Here is a 25,578-nt window from a genome sequence, read left to right on the forward strand (position 1 = left end):
GACAGCCACCAGGAGTTGTGAGACAGCTTCAGTTCCATAAATGATCAAGAGAAATTCAGTAGAATTTCAGCAGGCCCAGCTGAGATAAAAATAAGTGGATTTCACTTATTTAAGCACTCTCAAACTGCTTCTTTTCTTATTCGATCCACATTTCTCCCCCTTTGTAGTTAGTTAATTGCATTAATCACTTCATTGAAGTTAATCACTCTAGCAACAACTGAAGCAGAGAGAGCACCGAATTCTTCAGCCCCACCATTTCATCTGTTGCTAACTTTCCCTCTGCACTGAGTAGAGGCCTTGCTTTCTTTGACCTTCCTTGGACTGCGTTGGCCCAGCACCATTTTTAACCAGGAGGAAACTGCAGCTGGGCAACCTTGCACACTGCCTGCAGAAAGCAGAGATCTTCCCCTGGGGAAAGCCCCCACAGGGTGCAGTGGGTGCTGGAGGGGAGGGATGGACCGCAGTGACGGGCAGGGTCCCCTCCACCCGCCTCTCCCCGTGGTGGTCCCACACCACTGTACCTCTGCCCCAAGGTCCGGGTGCTGCTCCCGCAGCTCAGCTCACCCTCACCGGATTGCAGAGGGCTGGAAGTTGTAAAGGACTCCCAGAATCTGAGTCTGCAGCTCTTCCAGGTTTGTTTTTTTACCTTCCCTGCCCTCCCTCCCCCTGCCCCACTATCCCTTTTCCCTGTCTTCCAGCCTGTAATTATACAACAACCCGGGTAGTGTAAATACAATCACTCTCACATCCTGTCAGACAACACTTAGCAGAGCAAACCTGCCTGCAGAGTACTGGCACGGTGGCTGCACACGCACGCCGTGCGTTGCACTATCTTTACGAGTAGGATAGTTTAGTCTAGTACCCCTTCTGTTGAATAACACCATCACACAGGGGGTCAGGACGCAGAGATGACAGCAGCCTTACCTTGTACCGGGGTTGTGAATTGATGAGATAGCAGCTGAACTTTTGTGCGGGAAGGATGGTGTATGTCAGCCCCCTGCATGCTGCAGCACAGCAGACATAAATCCTTAGGCACAAATTCTGTTGCTCACAAGAACACGCTTCCTGTGGCTGCTACAGCTGTTAACAGGAGGTTGTGGAGGGTTTTCTCACCTGGAACCCCAGCAGAGGGAGGTGGTTTTCTCACCATGCAACCCCAGCAGAGTGCAGTGGGACACTGCAGAAGGGGACAGAGGTGTCCTGCACTGAGCCAGGATGAAATGCTGTGTCAGGAGTGGTGCAGATGACCATCTTTTCCAGGGAGCTCCCCTATGTCTGAGGCAGGTGTGCACCTGCTTCTCAGGCAGCTCCTCAGGACTTCTGACCATCCCGCCTTCTCCCAGTACCACCTCCTGCCCAAAGCATCAGGGCAGGAGTGGTCCCCGCCTGCCGTGAGGCACCGTGAAAAGCTCTTGGGTCCTGCAGCTGGTGAAGTTTTTACGAAGGCAAGACTTTCTTATCGTCTCCCACCATGCGTGGACTAGTACAGCTATGCTCTCACTCCAGGAAGCCTGTGGTTGCCTCGTGTAGTGGGCTCTTCCATCCTTTGGGGATAACAGAAACCAAGAGCAACTGCTGCCTGCACGGACCTAAAGTCACCAACTAAAGATGGACCCTGAAGCTGGGGACTATAGACTCCAATAACACAGATTAGGTGAGTGTCAGGTGGGTGGGAAACAGAGAAATTGGGTAATGATTTGGAACAGAACTACAGCATTCCCGTCACAGGAGGCATCACAGAGAAGGACCACATTCTCTGCGATGTGCGGTGGCATTGAGGGAAAGACTAGAGAGCGTGGAACTGGGGGGAACAGTTAAGAATGGGAAAACTGACATATAAGGAAAGATTAAACATGACTGCTCTGAGCAGAGAAACATACTGAGGCCCTAATTAGTGTTGCCCTATGCCTTCCGTGAGAGTCCTCACTTGTAAGCACTGAGCACCAGAATAATGGTATCACTGGCTAAAATGTTAAAAACATATCCTAACGAGATTTTCTGCAGAATATTTTTAGGAAAATAAAAAACAGAAGCAGAAAACAAACATGCGCTAATAATGCAATTTCAGTCTTTAAAAGAAGATAAGATCTGTTATTTTTTTTTTCAGCCTCTGCTATCAACTTAGCTGGAAACCAAATGTCAAGGGTAGGTTTTCCTAGAATTGCTAAAATCTCAGCAAAATCAGCTTAGACACTTCTCAATGGAAGGAGGAGAACAGCTGACAGTTTCTATCACCTCTAGAAGTTGAAATGGGAAACCGGTATTTGGCTGTTATTTGTCTGGGGAGCAGAGAATAAACTCTTGCAAGTCACCCAAATGCCACTCACATCTGGGTGAGCTACAAGCTGAAAACTGCCAAAGAGCTAAAGATCTTTGTGCTGAATCTCTGCTGGTAGGAGTTGGGAACATGCTGCTTGTCTGAGCAGAGCGCAGCCTGTGCTGCCCCTGCCCATCAGCCCCCCCGGGACTGTCCCCGACACAAGGCATTGTGACGGAGCGGGTGCTACAGCGAGGTCCCTCTCGCTCTGCCACAACTGGTCCCTGTGCCCTCAGAGCTCACCTTGTTGGCAGCTGATGCCACAAGAGCCCTGTCTGCCTCAGGGAGCTCAGGAGATGCCCAGGGGCAGCGTCTTCTCTTCCAATCCTTACCCAAGGGGACAACCAGATTCCTGCAGCCAAACCCCAGCCCCTCATGCCTCTGTGCTACGTCTGTTTGACCTGACTGATATCCGGGAGGTCTCCTGCCCCGCCACCTCTCCTCTCGGGGTGGTGTGTAGAGTCAGAGCCCCAACTGATCCGGGGAAGCCCTTAGGCACCATGTGGCCATAAGCTGGCTGACATCGCAGCCCTTTTCCAGGTGTGTGGGCAGGCAAGCTGAAAGCTTTCGATGGCAGACCTTTGCAAATGGCTCAGCCACATGGAAAGGAAGGGACACACGATCCTCTCCCATCCCTTATCCCATCTGCTCACACAACGCTGTCACCGAGTATCAAGCTGTGCTCAGGCCGTGAGTGGGACCAGGTGTAACAGACTCTTCCAGTCTCCAAGTGCATCCAGCATGTTTCTGCTTTCCAGACCTAATGCTCCCCTTCTTCCTCTGATCAGTCCTGAGGGTGACGAGTGTCGTGCCCTCCTGCCTGCATCACTCCTGCAGAGGCCCCCGTGCCTGCGGCGAGTCCCTCTGCCTCGCACACAGGCTTTTGGCTGAGTCACGGCAGCCGCAGAGGCAGCCCCCCCCACTGCTGGGGGGAGTCTGGCTGTGCCAAACGCCGTCCTCCCGGCTGAACTCTTCCAGACCCTGTGGCATGTGCGCGGCTACAGCTCAGCATGGCCAGGTACGTTCCGAATGCAATCTGCTGATCAGCACTGATTTGGTACTGGCTTCCCTAGGAATGACAACGCAACGCAGTAGCCAAGGGGCTGCTGGATTTTTGCACTCCCTGCTCTGCCTGTGGAGAGGCGATCCAGAGCTGCAAGCACAGAGCAGTTGCTGCCTGCTTGTGTTTCGAGAGCATCATCCTGGCAGGGCTCCTGACTCTTTCACAAGTGATGCAGTGGCTCAGAAGTAATAGCGCTTTGACTTCAATGAGATTCTCATCATGAAAGCCACTGCACAAAGCCTTCCTCCTGATGGTGATGGTGGGAGTGAGACGGAGCGTGCCGCTGCCAAAGTACTGGTGGCTTTTTAGGGATGACAGTACGGACAAGTAGGTCTTCTGTTTCTCAGAGACAGAAAAAGCAATCCTGATGAGCCAGTGCAGTTTCACTACTGGAAACCTGCAGACAGGAGTGCTTTCTCTTCCCTGTGCGTACACAGATGGCAGTCCTTCCTTCATATCACTCCAAGTCCAGAAGACAAACCTGTCTTCTCAGGTCGAGTACCCAACACTGTGAAGCTGCCATGGCAGGGAGCACAAAGCCCCAGCTTGGAGGTCTCCCTGGCTGCTGCCTGGGCTGCTCTGGGAGACGGCTGAGGCCTCGGTGGAGAGGTGGGGAAGGAGCCACAGGTTTCAAAAGCAACCTCTTTCCATGTGGCACTGGGAACACAGAAGTGCGAGGTAGCTTGTGGGTAATAGCCCATAAAAAGTGAGCTCCGGTACTTATCTGTGGCATTTTGGCTTTTTTCTTCCTGCTATATTCTGCACTGCTGGTGAAACGCAAGATCCCAGTGCCCCAGTCACTGCTGGGAAGCTGTCAGTTTTACTGTGAATTTCCAGCTTTTGGGGCCACTTATGCCCCATGGGGTACAGAGGGTACCACACCAGTCAATGGAAAGAGCTAACTGACCTTAAGTTTGCTCACTCCCCTCCCTTAATGCTAGGGACAAGTCTGCAGTTATCCAAGCAATAGTCAAAGTTCTGGCTTTACCCTATGCACGGGCTATATCCAAGGAAACTTCTCCCATGACAGATAACTGAGAAGTGGTGCCTTGAACACACAACCAGAGCATTAGGCATGACTGCAGCCAGAGCATATGAAACACCAGATATCATCCCCTAGACTGGTTGCAGCCCATCCACATTCATCCCCAGTATTCTGTTAGTTATTGACCTGGTAAGTGTCTGTTTGACAAAACTATAGATAAAACCTGTGTTATTTACCAAGCTGTGGTCTTTCCTCTGCTCACAAAGGAGAGGTCACGCCTTTGGCTTGGACAGCTGCTCTGGACCACACCAGGGCTCTGGTTTACAAAGGAAGGTACAAAGCATCCTCAAATATTTTTCTCCAGTTAACAGTGATGGAAGTCCACGGTCACTGGTAGGAACATTCAGGGAACAGTGTTCCTTGGAGGACAGGATGGGACAAAAACTCCTTCAACACCTCTACTCTCTAGTCAGCTTAAATGCTTAAACGTGGGACTGGATGCCCGTTGGAGTGAAGCTGGCAAGGGTAAAGCTCTGGAAAGCCAGTGTTGCACTTTTGGGTATGGCAGTTTCTTCCTGCACAGATCCAGATTCACCCTGCTGAAACCGGGCACGTCAACCTGTGTCTGAAGTTAGGAATGCTGCTGCCTTGAGCCCTCTTCCTGGTCAATGGCGAGAGACAGATCCTCCCAGATTTACTCTGGCCCTGAGAGCAAACATCTTTCTGAGTTGTCCAAGTCATCAGCTGAAATCAAGTGGGATGGAGTGGGGCCTCTCTGTCAGGTGGGGTCTTCATCCCAGGATTGACCTGCTCTGAGCAGGCTCTGCACAGGGACGTGCTTGAGAGGAGTGATGCAAAGCAGCGCTGTGCAGTGGGACTGAGCCTTCTCCAAAGGAGCCAGCAGCGGAACAAGTCAACATGGAGACATTAGCTGACAAACATGGCTCCTGCACCTGTACCAGCTCCGGGTGAGCTGCTGGGGTCCTGTGGGGGCCTTGCTGTAGACCCACAACTAAGCCCAAACTAAGCAGTGCTCTCCAGCCTGCACCGCCTGCCCAGGCGCCTGCCTGTTGCGTGCCTCACATTAGGCACTCGGAACACCTCCTGAGGCCTTCTGCATACAAGCCTTAACCTCCTGCACTGCCACGAACCCCGGCCATGCCCCAGCTCTTGGGGGTCAGTGAGAGGTGAATGTGTAGAACCAGACAGGGCAGACCCAGTGCCCCCATCCAAGCTGCTCCCTTACATGGGATCTGGCCCTGGGTTCCTCTTTGTCCTGCCCACGCACTCTGGGTGACGCCAGCAGACTCTCCATGTGGTCCAGGTTCCGATGCGCTCCCCCTGCTTCTTCACAGCCTCCATCGCTCAGCACCCATCAGTGCAGGGGCCCTGGGTCTCTTTGGGCTACTAAGTGGAGGGGGACCTGCTGTAGGACAGTGGTGGTTGTGAACATGGAAGACGAGAAGCCTCAGGCCAGTTGGCCTTCCAACTGTGCTTGGGTATGTTCCTCCAGCTCCTCATGCACCTATTTAGATTGCCCACCATTGGAAAAAAGGTCTCTGCCTTTTACTTTCATACACCACCAATTAAAACGAAATCTGGTCATGACTGAAGCTTCAAAGTGATGTAAGTACAAAGCACCTCCTCCCTCAAATCTCTGTGTGCCTCAGTCTCTCTTCCCCATCTCTTGCTTGGTCTCCACCCTGCTCTGTTTTCCAGCTCACTGCCTTTCCTCTGGCCCAACTCCTTGCACTGAGATACCAGGCCAGACCTTTTGCTGTGCACTCTTCACACATCCTCCAGGCCCTCCAGCTCTGACGTCCCATGTCACCTTGCTCCCCTCTCCACCCCTCCACCAGCATCACTTGTCCTCAGACTCATGTATCCCAGATCACCCATCCTACCCATTCCCCACCTAGCTCCCCATAGTGTTTCTCTGTTGCTCCCACCTGGGCTTCTGAGTCCATCTCCACCTCAGGATTCTTCTCACGTTTTCTCCCTCTGCCCTCCAGGATCTGTATTGCTTTTCAATATGGTCACATCAAGAGACAAGCTTGTGCTTCTCTCACAAGCCTGTCACAAGCAGGAGTCATGGAGAACAACCCACTGAACAGGGCTGCAGCATGACCAGTGTAGACAAACTCTTGCAAGATTTTAGGTGCTAAACTCTAGATAGTTTCCATTGAGGTTATGTGAACTGATACTTTTCAAACACTTTTAACATTCCCAAATTTGGGCATCTTTTCTTTAGGATAGCAAGAGACACTTCTTGACATATGCACCGCCATCTCTGCCAAATGTCATGTCCTGCTCCATAGCCTGTATGTGCTGGAGCTTCTCAAAATAAAAGTCCTAAGAGTTTTGGAAAATGGTAAAAATCAACTGTTTTTCTCTAACGACATTCTCTGATGTAACTTAACTAATTTCAGTGCAATGTTTCAAAAAAATCCAGCGCAAGGCAGATACATGGCATGAGGAATCCTGGTCCTGAGTGTTCATCGAAGTTATTGACAAATGAAGATAGACCCTTGAGTTGAGAAGTGTTGAGTGACCTGAACTGCAATTATTACTCACTCCCTCGTCATTAACAACAAGCCACACTTCAATCTTGAATATTAAATTTAAGCTTTAATTGCCCTGAACTCAGGTTTTGTTTACTTCAGAGGTAGCAGTCACTTTGTAAAGGGTGATGCTGATGCCAAAATCCAGGACATCTTGTGTAAGATGAGATCAGAGGAATTAAAGCTGTCAAAACACAGTTCTTTAAAGTGCCATTTGAGAGCACATTCAGTCTCCCTAGACCAGTCAAGACAGACCTGCACACAGAATTGTATGTGCCAGCCCTTTGCCCATCCTGTGATGATGCTTCTTTCTGGGAGACTCTTCTATCTTCCATCTGGAGTTTGTCCTGATAGTCAGAATAACAAACACATGTGACTTTGACCGGGAGCATCACAGTACTCGGGTTGTTCTTAGCACATGAGGATTCTCCTAAACACTCCCCTGATGCCCACTGAGATGTTCAGACAGATCCACTCCTGCCCCAGTACCCCACTCCTACCTGTTTCTTACTTGGTTTCCATAAATGAGCCAGCACATGAACACCACTAGCAAGAATAATTAAGAAAGGTGATCTCCAAGTTTAAACCTTTGAATAGCCCACACTGCAGCTGCTGGTCTGAACTATAACATTTGGAATTCACCCTGTGAGGGTATATTCCATAAATCCTGTCTGATACCAGAAATCCTCTGCTTCCCTCCCAGTCCGCGAGACCAGACCTGAGTGCACGGACCTACCTGCAGTACCATCAAAGGGCACTGGCTTGAATTTCTGGTACATTTACAGCATGCAAATGTTTTGAGGGTCAAGAATTATTCAGTGACAGAGATTAATTGCAGATCACAGACAGATTCAAGACAGTCACCACCTGCTCGCAGTCAAATTATAGGAAGATGGAGGCAAAACTGTCACATCTGTTCAATAATTCATTATTGACCTTTTCTACGCCTGAACCCTTGGAGCAATCCCTCTGCCTGCGCCACATAAACACCCTGATGGTCTGTGTAGACTGAGACCGCCGCACCTTTCATTGCTGTTTAGCTCAGGAAGACATGCAGTGTTTCAAACCGCCGCTAAATGGTTTGCATTTCTGCACCAATATAAACTTGTTTGAATACAATTCAGCGCTTCATGCTGCGCTCAGGATGTCACGGTGCCCTCTGTCCTGCGGACCCAGGGCACTGCCGAGCGCCTGGACCAGCAGCTGCTCCCTCCAGCCCCTCTGTTACCCTGCTCAGTCATTTTCAGCAGCGACATGGATCGCCACTTCAGAACTGCCTGGTTCACAGCTAGGACAAAGTTACTGTAGGGAAGATAATTTTTCAGCCGAGGATACTATACACAGCATTGACAAGATTGGTATCACAGAATCAAGGAAACTTAAGATATATTTTTTACTTAATGAATTTAGGTTTGTCACCTCCCCCCTCCTTTCTCTCATTTTGTTTCCTACCTTTGTTTCCTACTTTCACAGAGATGGTATCTCACATTTTCCTGTCTGAATTTCATTTATCCAGCCCTTGACCAGTTCTCTCACCTTTCTGTGCCTCCACTGTTAGTACCTGACTGTTGCAGCTGGTGCTTGCAGCATGCCCGCTCGGTAGGACCGCGGCGCACTCCTGTAGGTGCTGCGGGAGCAGGGAAGGTGCAGCCTGGCGATGGTCTCCTCTCCGACAACCAGAAGAGCTGACTCGTGGGCCAGTGCAAGTTCCCACAGCCAGACCACCTCCACCCTCCTCCTCGGAGGGTCAAAATGTCTTCTTCACCCTGAGGGGAAGGCTCTGAGCTGAGCAGGAGTAGCACCACAGCTTCGCAAGCAAACGGGAAAGAGCTGTGAAGGGGTCAGAGGGTGAAGATCACCCCCAAATCTGGTCCTACTGAGATAGAGGATTCCCTTAATCCATTAATCCCTTCTCCAGTTCCGTGGTACGGTGGGGTCAGTGCACACTCGACATGATTAAAGTACTGCAGGAACGAAGCGCTAATAAATAACTTTTATATTCTTCATTTCTTCAGTTGTGACATATATAAAAGAGATAAAATGAGCCCTCTGAGAATCCAGCCTTAGCTCTTATCTTCTGTTTGAACCGTTAAGTGCCAGCTTGGTTATTACTCATGCTCTTGACATTGAAGTTTTTCCTTGAGCAGTAACTCTTGTGCTGAGGTTGCTGTGAGTAATCTCTGGGATTTAGGCAGCTGCATGCTCAGGCAGACACTCACCAACGCTGCTGAGCCCTGACGCCTGCTCCCCTTTCCCTCTGCTAAGCCCCAGCAGAGCTGGCTTTGACCCATTCCTTCCACCTGCACTCGGGGATGGGGAGCGTCAACGAAGTTAAGACCCTGGGTGCAAGGAGAGCTCACCAGCCTGTGACAGGACTGCAGTTCACACACACAACTGCATGGTTCTGCCAGGCCCTGGGACTTCTCCATTCACAGAACCAGGACCTGTGCCCCTCTGACTCCATGGACCAGCAACGTTCACCAGCCTGGCCCAAAAGCCCATGGTGACTCGGAGACAACTGTCCTTTCCAGCTGGCTGGGGCACGGAGGCTCAGTTGGCTTTCAGGTTGTCAATAGCAAGTTCAATGGCAAGTTATCCCAGAGAGCTGGTGCCAGACATGTCCAATTTATACAAGAGGTGTGAGGTTCACACACACGAGCCAGGTCGTTACCAGAATCCAAGATGATGCAAGGAAAATGAGATGGCTTTAGTTCATTTCCCAAGACTTGACACAAAGCCTGAGTTGTCCAGACTGGTCAGGGACAAAGGTCCTGACTGCAAGCCAGTCACTGCCCCGTGGGTTTAGGACAACTCTTCTGAGATCAGCCTACAAAGAGGAGCAGCAACATTCTGTAGCCAGTGTTACTCCATCCATGGGTACTTTACTACACATTTCCCAGAATAATTCTCTCTTTCAGTCTTTAAAATATATCTTATTGCTAACCAATAAAGTAGCTTAAAATGCACCTGTCTACTACGAAAAACCTTTCTGAGGACATGGCCATGTAAAACAGTTTGTCCATGCTCATCACAGCCTGCGAAGCCGCTCTTATAACAGGAAACCAAGGGTCTCCTGCCACTGGCAGGTATTGATCTGCTACAGCCCATCCCGAGAAAGAAAACACAAAGTACCTCCTGAAGGGATGCCTAACCCAGGCTGTAATGATCCTCCAAGATGTGAAACCTGGTGGCCAGGACACAGGCCCAGTGTGTCCCAGTAACCCACATGCCCAGCTGGAGGTCTAACCACACCAGAGGGAAAAATTTTGGCCAGAAGTTTAATGGAGCTCAGGGATGGATTGGCCAGTTCAGCTGGAGGTGTGGGCAGCCATATCTCACTCCCTCCAAGAGATGATGCGCTCAGCCCAAGGCAGGATCCTACCCATGCCCAGAGGTCCAGCACTACTGCTCAGAGTACAGGGCACCTTGTCACATTGGGTGGTGTCTGTGAAGCCTGACCTACCACTTCCTTACTGTGAGAACAACAACCATATCCATGCCTGCAGTCTTGGCCTGTGGTCACCAGCTGAGGCTATGAACCCTCAGAGCCAGTCCTGATCCAAAAGCCAATGCCTTCTTTGGAGAATTGCTTTCCTTGGCCTGTCCCTGAAGGTCTGAAACCTATCTGGGCACACTGGTTTCTTCCAGCCCCACCAACTGTCAGATCTGATCAGACCAAACCAATAAACCAAATGAATAATCTCTTCCAGACTACGCCATATTATCTCCGCAAAAGGTCCATCTCCCCAGTCCCATGCAGTAATACCTGCAATCACCAAGTGAACTGCTAAGGAGTGGCCTTCAGTGCCAGCGACGGATGTGTACCACATACACATCCCCACCACTGTGCTGGGATGAAGAGCTGCCTTAACTCATCCTGAGCAAGACGGAGGCAGGGAGGTTTACAGACAGGGCTAGGGCTCCTTTGGTAAAGGTTCACGCACCCTGTGGTCGTTTAGAAGCACTGTTGGGTTCCTGAACTTTCACAGCAGCATCCACAACTGGCTACCCTTGCTGGACTTCTGCCACGTCATGTCCCTAGGCACAGACCCTTCAGCATGTGGGAATCACTGGTCTATATCAAACAAGGCTGCATAGCCCTTCTAACACGAGGTCCTGCAGGGAGACATCAGTCCCATCTGCCACTCATTATCCTTGTCACGGTGTCGATGAAGACCAAGGCTTCAGCCCTCGTCCCCCATGCCCACAGCATGGCCGGCAGCTCTGCATGGCACAGGACGGTGCACCCCGCAGCTTTGTGCATCCCCTCTCTGTGGCAGCAATAGGTCTCATCCCCGCAGAGCGCAGCGTCCGCCCACTCCATCCCGTACATGTCTTGTGCCCAGCCGAGGCACAAGTCCACACAGTGCCACAGCCCATGTCCACACTCCAAAGTGAGAGCTCAGGACAAGAGTCTTCATTGCCTGAGCTTCTCTCTTTGGTGAGGAAAGGAAAACAAACAAGAGGCAGGACAGAGCATTCAAGCAGAGCAGGAAAATACTCTGTACCTGCTGTGATGGGAAACAGAGCAGAATAGACTTGCCCATCCTGGCAGCTGTATTTGCCTCTAGAGTAAAATCTCATTCAAAAATGCATGTGAATTTAGTATTGGAATTAATACTCAGCTGCTTCCTCCCCTCCGGGGAGCGAGGCGAGGTGCTTCTTTCTGAAAATGGTTCTAAATCAGAGATATATTTTTCCCGACAGAAAAGCAGAGCATGAAAAGTCTGTATGCTAAAAAGCTGCAATAAAATTGATCATTTATCCAGAATAGACAAAGCCCGCCTTACTCTCTTATCACTCCTGGCAGGAGGTGGTGGGTCCTGCTGACCTCATGTTTCATGGACAGAACAAATGGCTTCTCCAGCAGCTTTCTGCTGGCAGGTTTCCCTTCTGGAGCTTCAATGGGCCCCTTCCCTGCCATAAGATTGGTCCTTGCAGACCCTGTAAGTACTGTCCACAGCAAAACGAACTGCCTTCCCTCTAGACTTTTCACCCTGCCATTGTAAATCCCGCTGGCTTTGTGCCAAAGACTACTCTAGACACAACCATAATACAGTCATTTTTCTTCTACATGTTGGAGAAGGAAACAGCAGAAATGCTATTCTTTCAAATAATTTAACAAAATACAGATCCCAGCTCAAGGTAACTCTTTAACCTCTTCAGTGAAAGTCGTCACTCCTGCCAGGGCCGTCCTGTCCCGCAGCCCGTCTGAGCGCGGCCACGTGCGGGGGCTCTGCAGGGAGAGGAGCTCCGCGCTGCCATCGGAAAGCAGATCGCTTACAAGCCCGGGTAGATGGAGTGATAGTGGCTGTCCCTCGAGAGTCCTTTATGCAGTGAAAGCTTAGATGAATGGATGCGCTGCTGGGAAGAGCCATCCTTTGAGACTCCAGGGAATGAATGAGAGGAAATGCTGTTTCAGAAAACGCCTGTGTCTCTCAGTCCTTCTGGTCTGCAGCAGCACCCTGACATGTCCCAGGTAGGGCCTGCTCCCTGGGCATGCTCTCCTTCACTCCAAAATATGCCTGTGGCCAGCAGACCTGCATGCTCCCGTGTCTCCTGCTCACCCCCACGCATGCAGCACGAGGGCACGTCGGCTGTAGAGGGTCCGTGCTCGAAGAAAGCAAAGCAAAGCAGCGAGGACTCAGCTTTGTCCTGCCCACAGGCAAGTCTGAGCAACACCTTCACATCACTCCAGAAGCATTTCATGTACTGACTGGAGGAGCAGGGAGAGCACGGGCTTCTAAACAGGCAACAGACAGCCCAAAATGGACTCGAAGGGTGGCAGTTTCCCGTAGGAAAGCTATGATTCAGTCTTCCTCAAAATGGTGCAATGACTAAGGCATTTTCTCTCCATCTCTGGGGCTGCAATTACAAAGCCTTTGCCCCACTGAAACCTGCTGTGACCCAGAAGAGGTATGAGCTAAGCTAGTGCTGACTTCATCTCTGTACTCACAAGGCAAACAGACTTTTTTTGATCCTGACTTAGATCTGTCTTGTAAACAAGGACAGTTTTCTAGGGATCCTTTGAAAGAGCCACTGAAGGGTCCTTCAGCAGTCAGCATATAGGAAGATGAGTACAATATAAAAGTCCATGATAAACTAGGAACTTATTTTGGGTTAACCCAAAAGACTGAAGTGTACAACTGTCTCCGAGGAGTTCCATCATTCTGGGGGGTGGGAGCGGGCCCAGGACACCCCCAGCCAGGCTGCACTGTGCAGGGCAGCCTGGTGCAGAGCCCGGACTTGCTGGGCAGCATCGCCACTTCTCACCGCCCTGCAGGTCTTGCAATGGGGCCTGTACACCTCAGCACACGGGCCTTTCCGGCGGGATGGACAGTCTTTACAGCCCATGACTGCTCCTTGCTGAAACGCCACCAATCTTGAGAGCCACCAAGGCTTGTGGAAAGCACTAGCAGGTGCTCAGCCTACCCCGTCCTAAGGAACAGGGAGCAGCCCCAGTGTCAATGCTCATCCCCATGCTCTGCCTTCCTCTGAGGGTGGCCTCATGACCTCTCCTGGTGGCACCACCACCTGCGCCCACAGCAGCTCCCCCAGGGCTATGTGAATAACAGTGAACAGGGTAGCTCCTTCTCTAGCCTGGAGCTGATGGGACCTTTGAATTACTGACCCTCCTGCTCCTTCCCATTGAGGCTGAGCCCACTGACTCTGGGATTGACACAGCGACGCAGCACAGCCGAGCCCGGTGGACCCCCGCAGAAATGACAGTCAGGTTAGGTGGACCATGGAAAACATCTCATAGTTCCAGATAAGAAGGTGGGTCATGTGCTTCCTGTTATTTATATCAGAAAATAAACTCTCTGTAAGATGAATTTTAACATTAGGCCTAAAGCTACTGTATGATGGCCAAGCTCTGAATTTCCATATTATCCCTCTGCTGCATGCCAGGTACATGTTCCCAACCATCAGCATCTTACTATACCAACCATGAAGATTCTATGATTCTATACATTGGATGTGGTGACATCCAATGATGGGCGGTGTCCAGCTCAACCACCAAGTCAAACAGCTCTTGACACTGGGCTCCTGGAGGAAGGAGGGCTCCTCCCCACTCTGAGTGGGAGCAGAGGATTGTGGCTCAAGCCTTGTTCCCTGGGAGGGCACAGCCAGAGTCCAGGCAGCTGCCTGCGGTGGGCACAGTGGCCCATCTCCTGGGCCTGCAGAGGAGCTCAGAGCATGGGCAACAACCTCCCTGGGCTTCCTCATGTGTTTGTCCTACTCCTTCATCCCACCCACTGCTCTACAACAGCCTGGGAAGAGGGTGGCTGTGCTGGACGAGCTGCCTTCCCGGAGCGGGTCGCACAAAGCTGGCAGCTTCAGCGTAATGAGCAGGCGGCTGTGACGGTGACAGCAGCCTGCCGGTTGCTCCTCTCCAGAGCACAGCGGTTCATCCCCGCGCGCTGGTCTCTGCTGACACAGATATACAGGCAGAAGGCAAGAGCCCTGCGTGTGCCGTGTGGTGCAAAGCTTTACACAGCCCAGAGATCCTGCCTGGGCCCTGCAGACAGAAAGGGCTTTTCCAAGGAAAAACAGGACAGGAAAGACCTAGTAATCCCTCGAAAGAAACACCAGCACATTCCTCCAGGCAAACAGTTACGTGACAGGCGGCAGAAACGGCTCCCCAAAGCTGCTGGAGAACGAGTCGACAAGTACCATGTGTGGAAATTTCAGCTCCAGTCCTGCAGCGCAGGCTATAATCATGTAGGAGGTGTAAGCCAGCCCTGCCAAGAATTCGGGGCTCTGCTCGGCAGAGACGCATGCGCTGTGTCCGCACGCAGTGTGTCCCCTGCCAGACCTGCAACGCGTGCGCCATGGCCCCGGGGTGCACCCCAAGGGTGCCTGGAGCCAGCGGGTGCTCCTGGCTCTGCTGCAGAGCACTGACACGCTCACTGCACCTCCCGGCCCTGCCCAGCGCACCAGGCAGAGGCTGGTGGAGGGGGACGCGGGTCTGACCGCTGGGGCTGCATCCCTCGGTCTGCTGGAATGGAAGAGCCCGTAACACAGGAACACAGCCACCCAGCGTCCCTGTCCCTCCTGCTGCTGCCGTGCAGTGGGACAGCTGATGAACACAGGTTATTGTAGGGTCTAGCACAAGTCTGGGAGGTGGGAGGGGATCACTGGGATACACTGGTGCCAGCCACAGCCTGCAAGAGCCCCTTGGGCCATGCTGCATGGGAACAGCCTGGCGGCATGTCAGGGCAGCCAGCTAATTAGCATTGGGGCTGGCATGGGAAGCGTTTAGAGCTTGGAGGTGTCCCATCCCCAGTCCTGCATGTGTTGCCGAGTGTTGTGGGCTGGCATGCTGCAGGGACCTCCACAGCACGTGTCCCAACCTGGGGCAGCTCTGACAGAGGAGAGAACAAGACAGGAGGAGACCAGAACCCAGTCTCTGAGTGTCAAGAAGGACATAGTGGAGTCAGAGAAAGTCTGGAGAGCAGTGATGGAAATGCAGAGGGGATGAAGGTGCTGCTGTATGAGCAGACACCTGCAAGGAGACTCTGGAGAGGAGAAGGCTGAGGCAGGAGGCAGCAGGGTTTACAAACTCATGGAGGTGATGGGTAAACTGAGTGCAGGACTGGTGTTCCCCCACCCCTGCTGAGCTAGAATCAGGGTGTAGGATGATGAAACTGTTAGGAGACCAATTTGTACGATATGAAAGCACTTCTTTATACAACCACTAGTGAATATCTAAGTACTGGGCTGCCATGAGCGGTTGTAAAGGTAGGTGCTATCAGCAGTTCAGAAAGAATTTAGACAAATCCATTGATTAACTAGACAAATTAATTACTTAGACCCCTGTTAAACTGTCAGTATAGCAACAGAGGGATTTCAGGCAGCATGTGGTGGTGGTGTCAGAGCCCTGAGGCCAGCCTGCAGGAGGGATGGTGTCTAACACAGGAGGAAGGCCAGGCTCGCAGCTCCTCCTCACCTACACCCCATCAGAACACACTGAGGCGATCTCTGGGGGGCTCAGCAGCGGGTGAGCGGGGCAGGGAGGTGACCCAGGGCTGGGGGCAGCGGAGGTGTGGGGGCTTGCAGGCAAACCCGGTCTGTGAAGGCAGAGCCCTTTTAATCAGCTGGGAAAATAAATCTGTTTACAGCAAGGAGAGATGCACGGCGTGAAATGACTGACAGGCATGAAAATTGTTCACAATAAAAGTCCGGACGAGTGTACCGGTGATCCTACACACACACATCCCACACGCGTATGGGAACTGCCTCTCTTCCCAAACCCCAGTAAGTACCAGCCCTTATGTTCCAAACTACTGGAGAGGTCTTTCCAAATCAAAGCTTTCAGTCCGACAGGAGAAGTATCAATTCCAGACTCGGCAAAGGGGGGAGATACATAACACAAGGGACGGGGCTGGCACAAGAGTGTGGCTGTAAACAAGCTGTGAAGTCACTTGGGCTGTAATGAGAGGATGGTCCCTGGCTGTCAGCATGTCCTGGGGCTTCACGCCTTCTGAAGAAGGTGGTAGATCTTGAGTCAGTGGGAGCAGGGACGAGACTCCAGCCCAGGCATCCATGAAAGCCAGTCCAAAGGGTGGTCTGTCTGGTCTGGTCTGCAAAACATCTCAGGCTGTTTTCCTTGCATCCCCAAATGAAGGTCCCCAGCTCACTGAAAATGGGAATCCAGCATCTTCTGCCTATGCCTGTAGTGTCACCTGAGCTGGGCCTCAGCACCAGGATTCTGGTGCTCCATATGAGACAGCAGAGATGCAAACATGACCAGGAGTCAGGTCTTAAGCAGGACTATCTCAAGCAAATTTTTTTTTCTTTTTTTTTGAAAGATAATCTGACACCAGGTTTCTCCCCCTCCTTCCCTGCCTCCCCTGCTACCCACCCTAGGACTTTCTGGGGAAAAATATCAAAATCCAAAGAAACCTCCCACTCAGAAATGATCTCTGCAGCAGTACATGGAAAAAACAGCAGAAAGACCTCAGTATCACAGCAATTGAGTTCAGCTTCTAGAAAAATGTTACCATCTGTACTGCTTTCCTCCAGTGCATGGACTATAGCTTTCCATGTCTCATGCCTTTCCTTCTGAAAAGATAGTCCAGAAAACTTGTCACCGCTTTATTTCTGAGAACGTAAGGGGAGGGGAATTAGGTTCCTGGAAATGTCCGAGATGGGACCAGTGACAAGGCTTAATGACCAGGGTCGGATTCAGTCGCTTTGAGAATATTTCTGTGTGCGCATGGTTTTGCTGCTGCTGCTGTACGTCTTCTGTGGAAGTACTGAGATAAGTGCGGTGATGGGAAGCAGCACCAAAGGCAGGCAACTAGACAGACAATAAAGAGGCTCTTTTTTCTTTCATGAGCTCTCATCCCTCATGGCAGGTTTATAACAGCTGACTCCAGTCGTGCTGGACTTGCAGAGAGATAGAAAGCCGTTACCCTTCTGGGAGCTGGCAGGGCACCGGAACGTTCACCTGGGATGGGGCCCAAAGCGTCACCTTTTCAGAGCCTTGAACTTTCTGAGTGAATGACTTAGTTTAGATTAAAAGAATCAACAAAACCGAGTGCAAGGCATTCTCTGCTGGTACGGCAGCATCAGCCCTGCCAGCCCTGCCAGCAGGCTCCTGGGGATTTAAAGGAGAAGCAGACAGAAAGCAAATACTTGGGAAATACAGAGATCCCAATTACTTGCTGGGGCCAGGAGAATGCATGGTCGGAGAGCAGCTTTTTTAGTTTCAAAGACGCACTCATGTTTTGATAGCTCAGTTACTTTTTTCCAATAACTACCAAGGAAAAAGAAACTGTCTGCTCAGAGATTATCTTTGCAGTGATATGTGGAAAGCAAAGCAGAGCTGTAAAATATCTACAGTTAGGGATCACAATCTGGAAGAAGAAAACAGGAAACATGAAACCAGTGGAAACCCAAAGATAAATGATCGTCCAGCTAAGGAGAGTTTGAGACAGGGAGATATTTCCTGCTAAAGAAAGGAGGGTTTGTGGAAGTGACACCTCATCCTATACGTCAGGAGAAGACTTTCCATCCAAGAATGAGGCAAAAATATTATTGCCTACCTTGGGGAAAAGGAGAAAGAGGACAGGGAGAACATTTCAGTTCTGCAGACAACACCATACTGCATGTGATATGGAGAGCTGTGATAGGGAGAGCTGACCCGTGACAGAGCTGGCAGGTAGCGCTCGGGTCCTGTGGCAGAGAGTTATTTTTCTCTGGAGCGAGCTGAGGTCAGTGGGGGGATGCTGCTGCCCACCCCCTTCTCTGAGCTGAGCTGCACATCGCGGTGGGGCAGGAGACAGTGCTGTGCTGGGGTCAGCTGCGGGGGGAAGCCAAGGGGGAACCACCCAAGGGCACAGCCACTAAACACCGCTCCCCCCCCACAAAATCCCAGGAACCAGTGGAGATGTCTGGAAGGAACAAGCACCAAAGGGAATTGAAGCCACCTGCCAACCTGTGAGGCAGTGACTTCCCACCCAGCTGGGCTGCACCTGATGTGCCCTTCTGTGCTGGCTTCTCCAATGGATGTGGGGACTTTCCCATTCCGTAGCCATCCTGCCTTAGCAGAGGCACCCCGGCATTTCCTACCTCTACAGCTTGTGCCATTGTGACCTTCTTGGTGTCAGAAGGCAGCATTTGGGGGTGGCTGCATGCTCGTTGTCTCATTCAGTCTTGTCTCTACGGACAGCATGCCCCCTGCCTTACTCTGGCCCCGAAGTGCTGGCACCGCTCTGTGCCTACAGACACCACAGCCTCAGCGGAGCGAGGGGAGGCCGGGAGGAATCCTTGCCCCTCTGCACTCTGAGGCTGAAACCCCATTAGCTTCACAGGAGCGAGGGTTTCACTTGCTGTTTTTCAGGCTGCACTTGGTCAGAGATCCACTTGGGAGCTTTATCAAAACAACGTCCAAGCGAGCTGCCGTGACTCGGGGGACTGGAATGTGTCCCTGGGAAAGCCTCCCCGGCACTGCCACGGCACCAGGCACGGCACGGCCGAACCTGCCACTCTCTCCTGCCCCACAGGACCACAGCCCCCAAACAAGCCGTCCACACCAATTGCAAATGCACGGCGCATCTGTTCCCCCTGTTCTCCCATCTGCCTCTTGCTGCAAATCACATGTACTGGCCCTGGATGTGGATCACACGTACCGGGGACTGGATCCAGCTGTACTGGAGTTGGGGAGACAGCACAAACTACATGGTCCACGCCTTGCAGTGCCAAGGGTGGGGGCCCATTGACCCCCCAGACATCTCAGAAATTCTCACCAGCAGACTATGGCTCTTCCAGCAGTACTGCCTCCCCCATGGCAGTGGGTCTTCTGCTCACAGCATTCAAGTACTCCAGGAGAAAAGAGCAGCCTTTGTAACAAGACTTGCCTTGGGAGATCTGCTTGATGGTCCACTTCTCAGAGCCCTGACAAAACCCAACAAGCTGGATGACAGACCGTGCCAGCTCCAGCTGGCACCAAAAATCAGCTCTCACTGAAACGTCTCCTTCCTCAGTGTCTGTGTCTGTACTCAGTTTCCTCCTCTCCTCCAAGCCCAGCTGCCTGCCTCCCTGCCGGCCCCCAGAAAACTTGTATGGTTTTACACCTGCGTCTGGCTTTGCAGGTGTTAAAGCCACAGCAGAGTTTCACGCAAACCTCTGGGGAGATGCAGCTGGGGAGGGTTCCCCCATCAAACCTCCTCCTCTGGAGGATTTAGAGCCAAAGACGCTTGTCCTCCCTATGTGTTTTGTTTTGGTATCTTGTAGGTCATTTTTTTCTTTACTTGAGTGTGTTATTTTAACCTCATGCCATTATATAATACTAGAAACATAATGAATAATAGTACCAGGCTCTTAGACTATTTGCTCAGTGTTTCCCTGGGGTTTGACGTAGGCATGCTTTCCTATCCTTGTTCTCTCTGTCAGTCTTTTCCAGCAAGGCAGAGAGCCTGCATTCTCTCTGCTCTGCGCTGGGGATGCTGTTGGCACCTCTGTGCCACCCGGAGGAAGGACATTCTCCAGCTGCAGCACAGCGATTCACGTTCACACTGCACGGCTTTACCAAGGTCAGAAGTGCTAGTCACACGGGTGAGGACAGAAGAGACAATGGTGGCATCTTCTCTGGTTTGGTCTGTAGCAAAAGCCAAGAAACAACAAGAGGAGTTTTCCATATCCAAGCCATGTCCCTGCCGCAGGGAGGTGGGTCTACAAGGTGCCCATGCTCCCCCACGTTCCTATTCTCTTGTGGCTGGGGTTCGTGGTAGGTGAGCACCTCGAGACCACAAGCCAACAGCTGCACCAGGCCGTCTCTATGGAAGCACGGAACATTTGGACCAGCTCTCACCCTCCTCAGCCGCTATCCTGGTGTCCATGGCAGGGGAGGATTCCTCTTACACCTTAGAGCGTTCCACTTTCCCTTTTGCTTCCCTGGGCTGCTCCAACAGATTTGCAACAAGCTTGGCTGTTTGGGGGGATCACAGCTTCATTACAAAAGCAATGGGGAGGAAAAGACTCTGAATGCCCACCTTCTTCTGGCTACTCTGGCAAACTCAGTGCCTGGTCTCCAGCAAGATGCCTCATGTCAGGTGAAGGGAATGCCTCCTTAGCTTCTCAGGCTTGCTCAGCCTTTGTGGGTAACTGGAGTTCCTAACTAAAGTTGGGAAAAACTCATCCCTGAACGTTGATGAGTTTGGAGGCCAAGCTTTCTTCCAACCCACATATTTGACACCCCAGGCCTCACGCATCCTTGACCCCCATCCCCGACTCCTGCTAGATGATGTTCTGCCAGCCCTGCCTATGTTCTGGCCAACCCGCTGGGGGTCCCCATCCATCCTCTCCCTTGTCTGATGCTGACCCAGTCTGCAGCTCTCATCTCTTGGCAGTCCCTTCGTGGAAGCTGAGACTTAAAAGCAACCTGCGAGTGTGAAGAGGTCTCCTGGGTGAGCACACCCAGACGCAGCAGGGTTTTTATCTGCTGGATGCTTCCTATTCACCGCACCCTGAGGTGACATCTTCATGCTGAAAGCAGCAAATATTGATGCAACTACTGTCAGACTGGTCGCAGGTTGGAAAGCTGAGACGTGGAAAGCAGAGTCTCCCTTACAAATGGCATGAACCTAAAAATCTGCACATAAGAGTTTATAAAGAATTGGGCCCTGAGCTCCGCCCCATTAATGTTTATTTTTAACAAATGTTGGAATATTGTTCCAAAGGACTGGAAAAGGCCAACAGTGTACAAATATTTACAGAGCATAGAATAAACTGTCAGCCTCTTAACTTGACATCAGTCCCAGATGAAATTGTGGCAAGCTGATACAAGACTACTCAGAATTAAAAGCTGTTTCTGCTCTTAAAGCATGAATTCTAGATAGAATTCTGTGGAGTTTGGTCTGTAAAGGTAACAACTGACACGCTGGCCTTCCCTGAGGACTGAAACTCAGTGATATTTTGTGCTTGAGATTCTCATTGACCAAAAATGACATTTGCTCTGCTAAGTAGATTTGCGCCTGCCCAACAGAGAGATCCTGAACTGCTAATAGGGTGTCATCATCTGATGGTACCGCAGGAGTTTCGGGGGGGGGGGGGTGGGATGGGGGGGGCTGCATTAGTGTCCTGCTCTAAACCCTGCACAACTCAAGCTCTTTATCAGTGCTCAGGGAAAAATACTTCCTGTTGAGGAAAAATATTTGTCATTGTGGTTTTCCAAGTTCAAGAAACGTGTTGTAGTCAAAAACATAAGTATTTAGTGTATGCAGCATTTGAACAATGTAGTAATTGAGGGTTTGGTTAACTAGGTGTTACTGACCATGCATTTTAATATCACTCAAGCCAGATAAATCTTATACTTTCAAGAAGGAAAATGAAGATGTCATTGACAGGACAGCGGACTGTACCCTGGAAAGCCATGACCTTGAAAATGACCTAAGGGTCAGTGTTGATAATATTAGCACAAATTGCCAAAGTGATGCTTTGTCTATATGTGGGAATGCAATCTTGCCTGCAGAAACTGGGTAACACTGACTCTGAGAAATGTGTCAAAGTTATCTGTTTATGACATTGATAAGACCATACTGGAAGAGTCTTCCCATTTTTAGCCTTATGAGTTTCTTTTAAGATACCAAAAAATGAAAAAAAAAGAAACGGTTCAGAAAAGAGCTGCAGAAAAGACATAGTGTCTAAAGGGCATGTTTTAGTGAGAGATTAAAGTAGGTCAATTAATTTAACTTATCCAAGAAAAGATGATGAAGTGACTGAACAGTGTTTATAAGTCTACATTTCTACAAGAAGAATCTTTGATTTAGTGGAAAAATAAAGAGCAGGGCTTACTAGCTGGTGGTGGAAGTGAGACAATGCCAGCTGTACTGGAGGTGGCCAGTTCAACAAAATCAGCATCTCAGCTCAGGGATATGTTGGTTGCTTCTGTTCCCCGGAGTGTGTGGCTGGACCCCACTTTCCACCGAACCAGTGCCGGAGAGCTGCACGTGGACATTCCTGGGCATGATCCCCGCCCTGCGGTTGCCCCTGGCTTGCAGCCAGGGATCTGTGAATCTGTTCCGTAAAGCAAAGGCTTCTTGTGCTGCCTGTTCCCCAGAATTGTGCTGTGACTCTGGAAAGCATCTGCAGGATTCATAATTCTGATGCGTTAGACCCCAGCAGTGATGGCTGTTGCCATTACAAAATAGGGCTTGGAGAGGACTAAATTTGCCGGCTATTGTAAGTACTGGCTGCACTGAGTCCAGGTATGTGACAGCATATTAAATTAAGACTTTGAATTCATCTTATGCTGCAATATAAGGCAGCAACGGACTTCATTGGCAAGAGAGACATGTAAACGAGAATCTCAACTAACAATAAACATTTCTTCCGTGCCAGCAGCTGCTTACAGGTTGTACCCAAGCATGTAAACCAAACCAACACAGATTGTCAAAAATAATAGCGATCCATCCTTTCTGCTGCAACGTGACACCTTTCAAGTGCTGTGGCAACGCACAGGGTAGAAATGCAGCTGGATCTCCCCAACTGGGCATTCCTTGGGAATGACAGCAGCTGGCATTGCACGGAAGAGACGGCACGGAGCCCCTGGCAGACCAGGATGCTTCTGATCTCTGGCTGGCCAGAAGCAGAGGAATGGACATCATCTTGGAGGCCCCTTCATGTGTCAGTGGTTGCTCTGAGTAAATGGGTTGGCTCATTAGTTATCTTGTCCTCAAACAGCAGAATGATTGCTGGTATGTTTTCAGTTTCAAGCGTGCAAGATAAATGCTTTCGAACTGGAAGATCTCTACTGGAGGTGGGCACACAGAATCTGCCTACCTTTCTGCCTGTCACGTTTCTATGGGGTGATGGACAGGAGCTTATCAGACACCATACTGCATGAGGGGCAGCTCATTCTGGGGGTGTGCTGCATTCCCCATGCTTCAGCAGGTCCGCATGCCAAACTCGTGACAGACAGACCTCACGTGCCGTTTCCAGCATCTTATGCACAACAGCAATACATGACAGGATACAAAATGAGCTCAGTCCCTTTGCTTGGTGGCCAGAGCATATGGTAGGAATCTTCTAGAGTCCGACACATGAGGCATTTGGACTCTGAATCCTATTTTCTTCTCACTCTCTTGAGCACCAGGGATTACAGGCTTAGGCAAGTCAGCTGGGGATAACAGAGCTGTGTCCAAGGGCATGAGTAGAAAACGGGGAGGAAAATCTCTCCAAAACCTATTCCTCAACTCCAAAGAAAACATGAAGCAGCAGCATATAGCATCAGTTAATTCTCCTGCCACTGTTTTGGAGACTGCTGTTTACATTAATGTGCTAGCTCACATAACAGAATGTATAGCTCTTGACTCCAGTCCTAAGGACAGGAACCGAGTACAGCCGTCCCGTATTACACAGAGGAAGCGTTCAACAAGAAGCGGTCCTTGGGCTGCCCTGCAACTGCAGCTCCACCTGGCAGAGCACATCCTCTCAGGTGTTTGGTAAGACAGAGGACTTGCCCAGACTGTCCCTGTTTGCAGGCGTCAGCTGTCCAGGGAGGGCTGGGCAGAGCAGGACTTCCCATTCTGTGGCACTGGCATTCCTCAAGCTCTTCACCTCCACCTCCTAACTGTGATGAAGCCCCAGACAAGGCCTGAGCCAGCGTCATGCCAGACTGCCACACATTCCACCACTGCCAAGATGCATCACATTGAGGGCAAGGACGTCGCCAAGGACACAGCCACCATTTCCATGGGGAAGGGGATCGAAGTGCAGCATCAAGCAATCATCTCTGAAAGCGCCATTATTATCGTGGTGAAAGCATCTTCACATGACTCAAAGCATCTAACAGTTATTACGGTCTACAAAATGAAGAATTTCTACCTCCCAGCTACTATGAAACACCCTCTGCTTTCTGATGGACCACCAGAGCTGCACCCCATGGCAGTAAACACCAAGGCTGCCCAAGGCTGCCTGACCCAACAGCACCCTGGTCGGTCAGGCGCCACACGAGGAGAAGGACCAGCAAGCATCACCATCCAAAACAGATGCATCTTCACATGGATTTACAACTGTAACTTCCCTACTCACAAGTACCCCAATTCCCTCCAAAAACTGTCATCTGGGTTCAATTTCACTAGATGTCCAGTGTTTTGATATCAAACAACGTTCCCCTGGAGGATGTCCTAGTGCCTTCATTGTGATAAGAGGCTACTCAGAAGGCTGGTGTTAGTTGCCTGTTTGAAACACACAAGCTTGACACATGCAAGCCTGGTGCCTCGCTCACAACTGGAAATCATTTATTCTGAAATTACAGACATTTGAGAATGGCCCCTAAGCACAAGTGGCATGGCATATGAAATGCACGGGTGACCGTGTTCCTGGGTTTTTGCTTTCTGCTATCACATCGGCAGGGCAATAGATGGGAACATCTGTGAGAGCTCTGGAGTTCCTGTGAGATATTATGGGAGGACGTCCCGAGAATATGAAAGTGCTGTTTTCTCAAAGGCTGATAGGTAGGTACCCTCCTGTGCCACGCCAAGGCCATTGGCTGGTTCTCAACAAATACAAAATCTGTGATGCCAGGCAGGAGCACTGCCTCGGAAGGCCTCAGTGGATATAGATGACAAATTTCCCCACATAGCCTGGCTGTGGCATCAAAGTGAACTGTGTGGTTCAGCCACTAGACCCTGCTGGGAGCAGGGTGCAACCTGTGTAGAGGAAATCCATGCCCAGGGGAGACCCTGAACAAAATCCAGACCCTTGTTAGCCTAATCCTGATCTCAGTGAAACTGGTGTAAAGCATGAGTAAGTCCACAGGGATGAAGATGTATTCAGACGGATCCATGGAGAGGCCACACGTCAACTACGGCAGCAGAATCTTAGACCCATCTCTGCATGGTGCTATGGGTTGAGGTTTGATGAGTTCATGCAGGGATAAGGACAACGTGTAACCTTGACACCACTTCAACTCCCTTGACCCAAATCTGCCCTAAAGTGAATTTGTCCAAAAGTAGGCTGTGAACTGTATCTATTTGCACCCACCACAGTAACCAGCAAGTTGCTGCCGGCACTGCACATTGTCCAACTTCCACTGAGGCAAGATCCTCCATGAGACATCCTTAATCTGTGCAATCACCCCAAACCTTGGCCCTATAGCACATCCCAGAACCACATGCTACATCCAGGCAGATGTTCCTAGACA

General features: G+C 50.8%; 1 protein-coding gene across 10 annotated transcripts in view; it reads right to left on the bottom strand.

The window, feature by feature from the left end:
- Positions 1-25,578, bottom strand: part of MYOCD (myocardin) — a 260,871-nt gene that overhangs the window by 141,507 nt on the left and 93,786 nt on the right. For 3 of the 10 annotated variants that reach the window (XM_054221831.1, XM_054221827.1, XM_054221823.1), the window contains exon 1: positions 1,114-1,386. The exons of 5 other annotated variants lie outside the window; for them this stretch is intronic. The gene's annotated coding sequence lies outside the window, so the exon portion shown is untranslated. Of the gene's footprint in view, positions 1-924; positions 1,387-25,578 lie in introns of those variants that run through there. 2 more of the 10 variants (XM_054221822.1, XM_054221837.1) reach the window with 1 other exon arrangement.

The sequence above is a fragment of the Rissa tridactyla genome, chromosome 15 (genome assembly GCF_028500815.1).
Source record: "Rissa tridactyla isolate bRisTri1 chromosome 15, bRisTri1.patW.cur.20221130, whole genome shotgun sequence".
In the NCBI taxonomy this organism is placed as follows: Eukaryota; Metazoa; Chordata; class Aves; order Charadriiformes; family Laridae; genus Rissa; species Rissa tridactyla.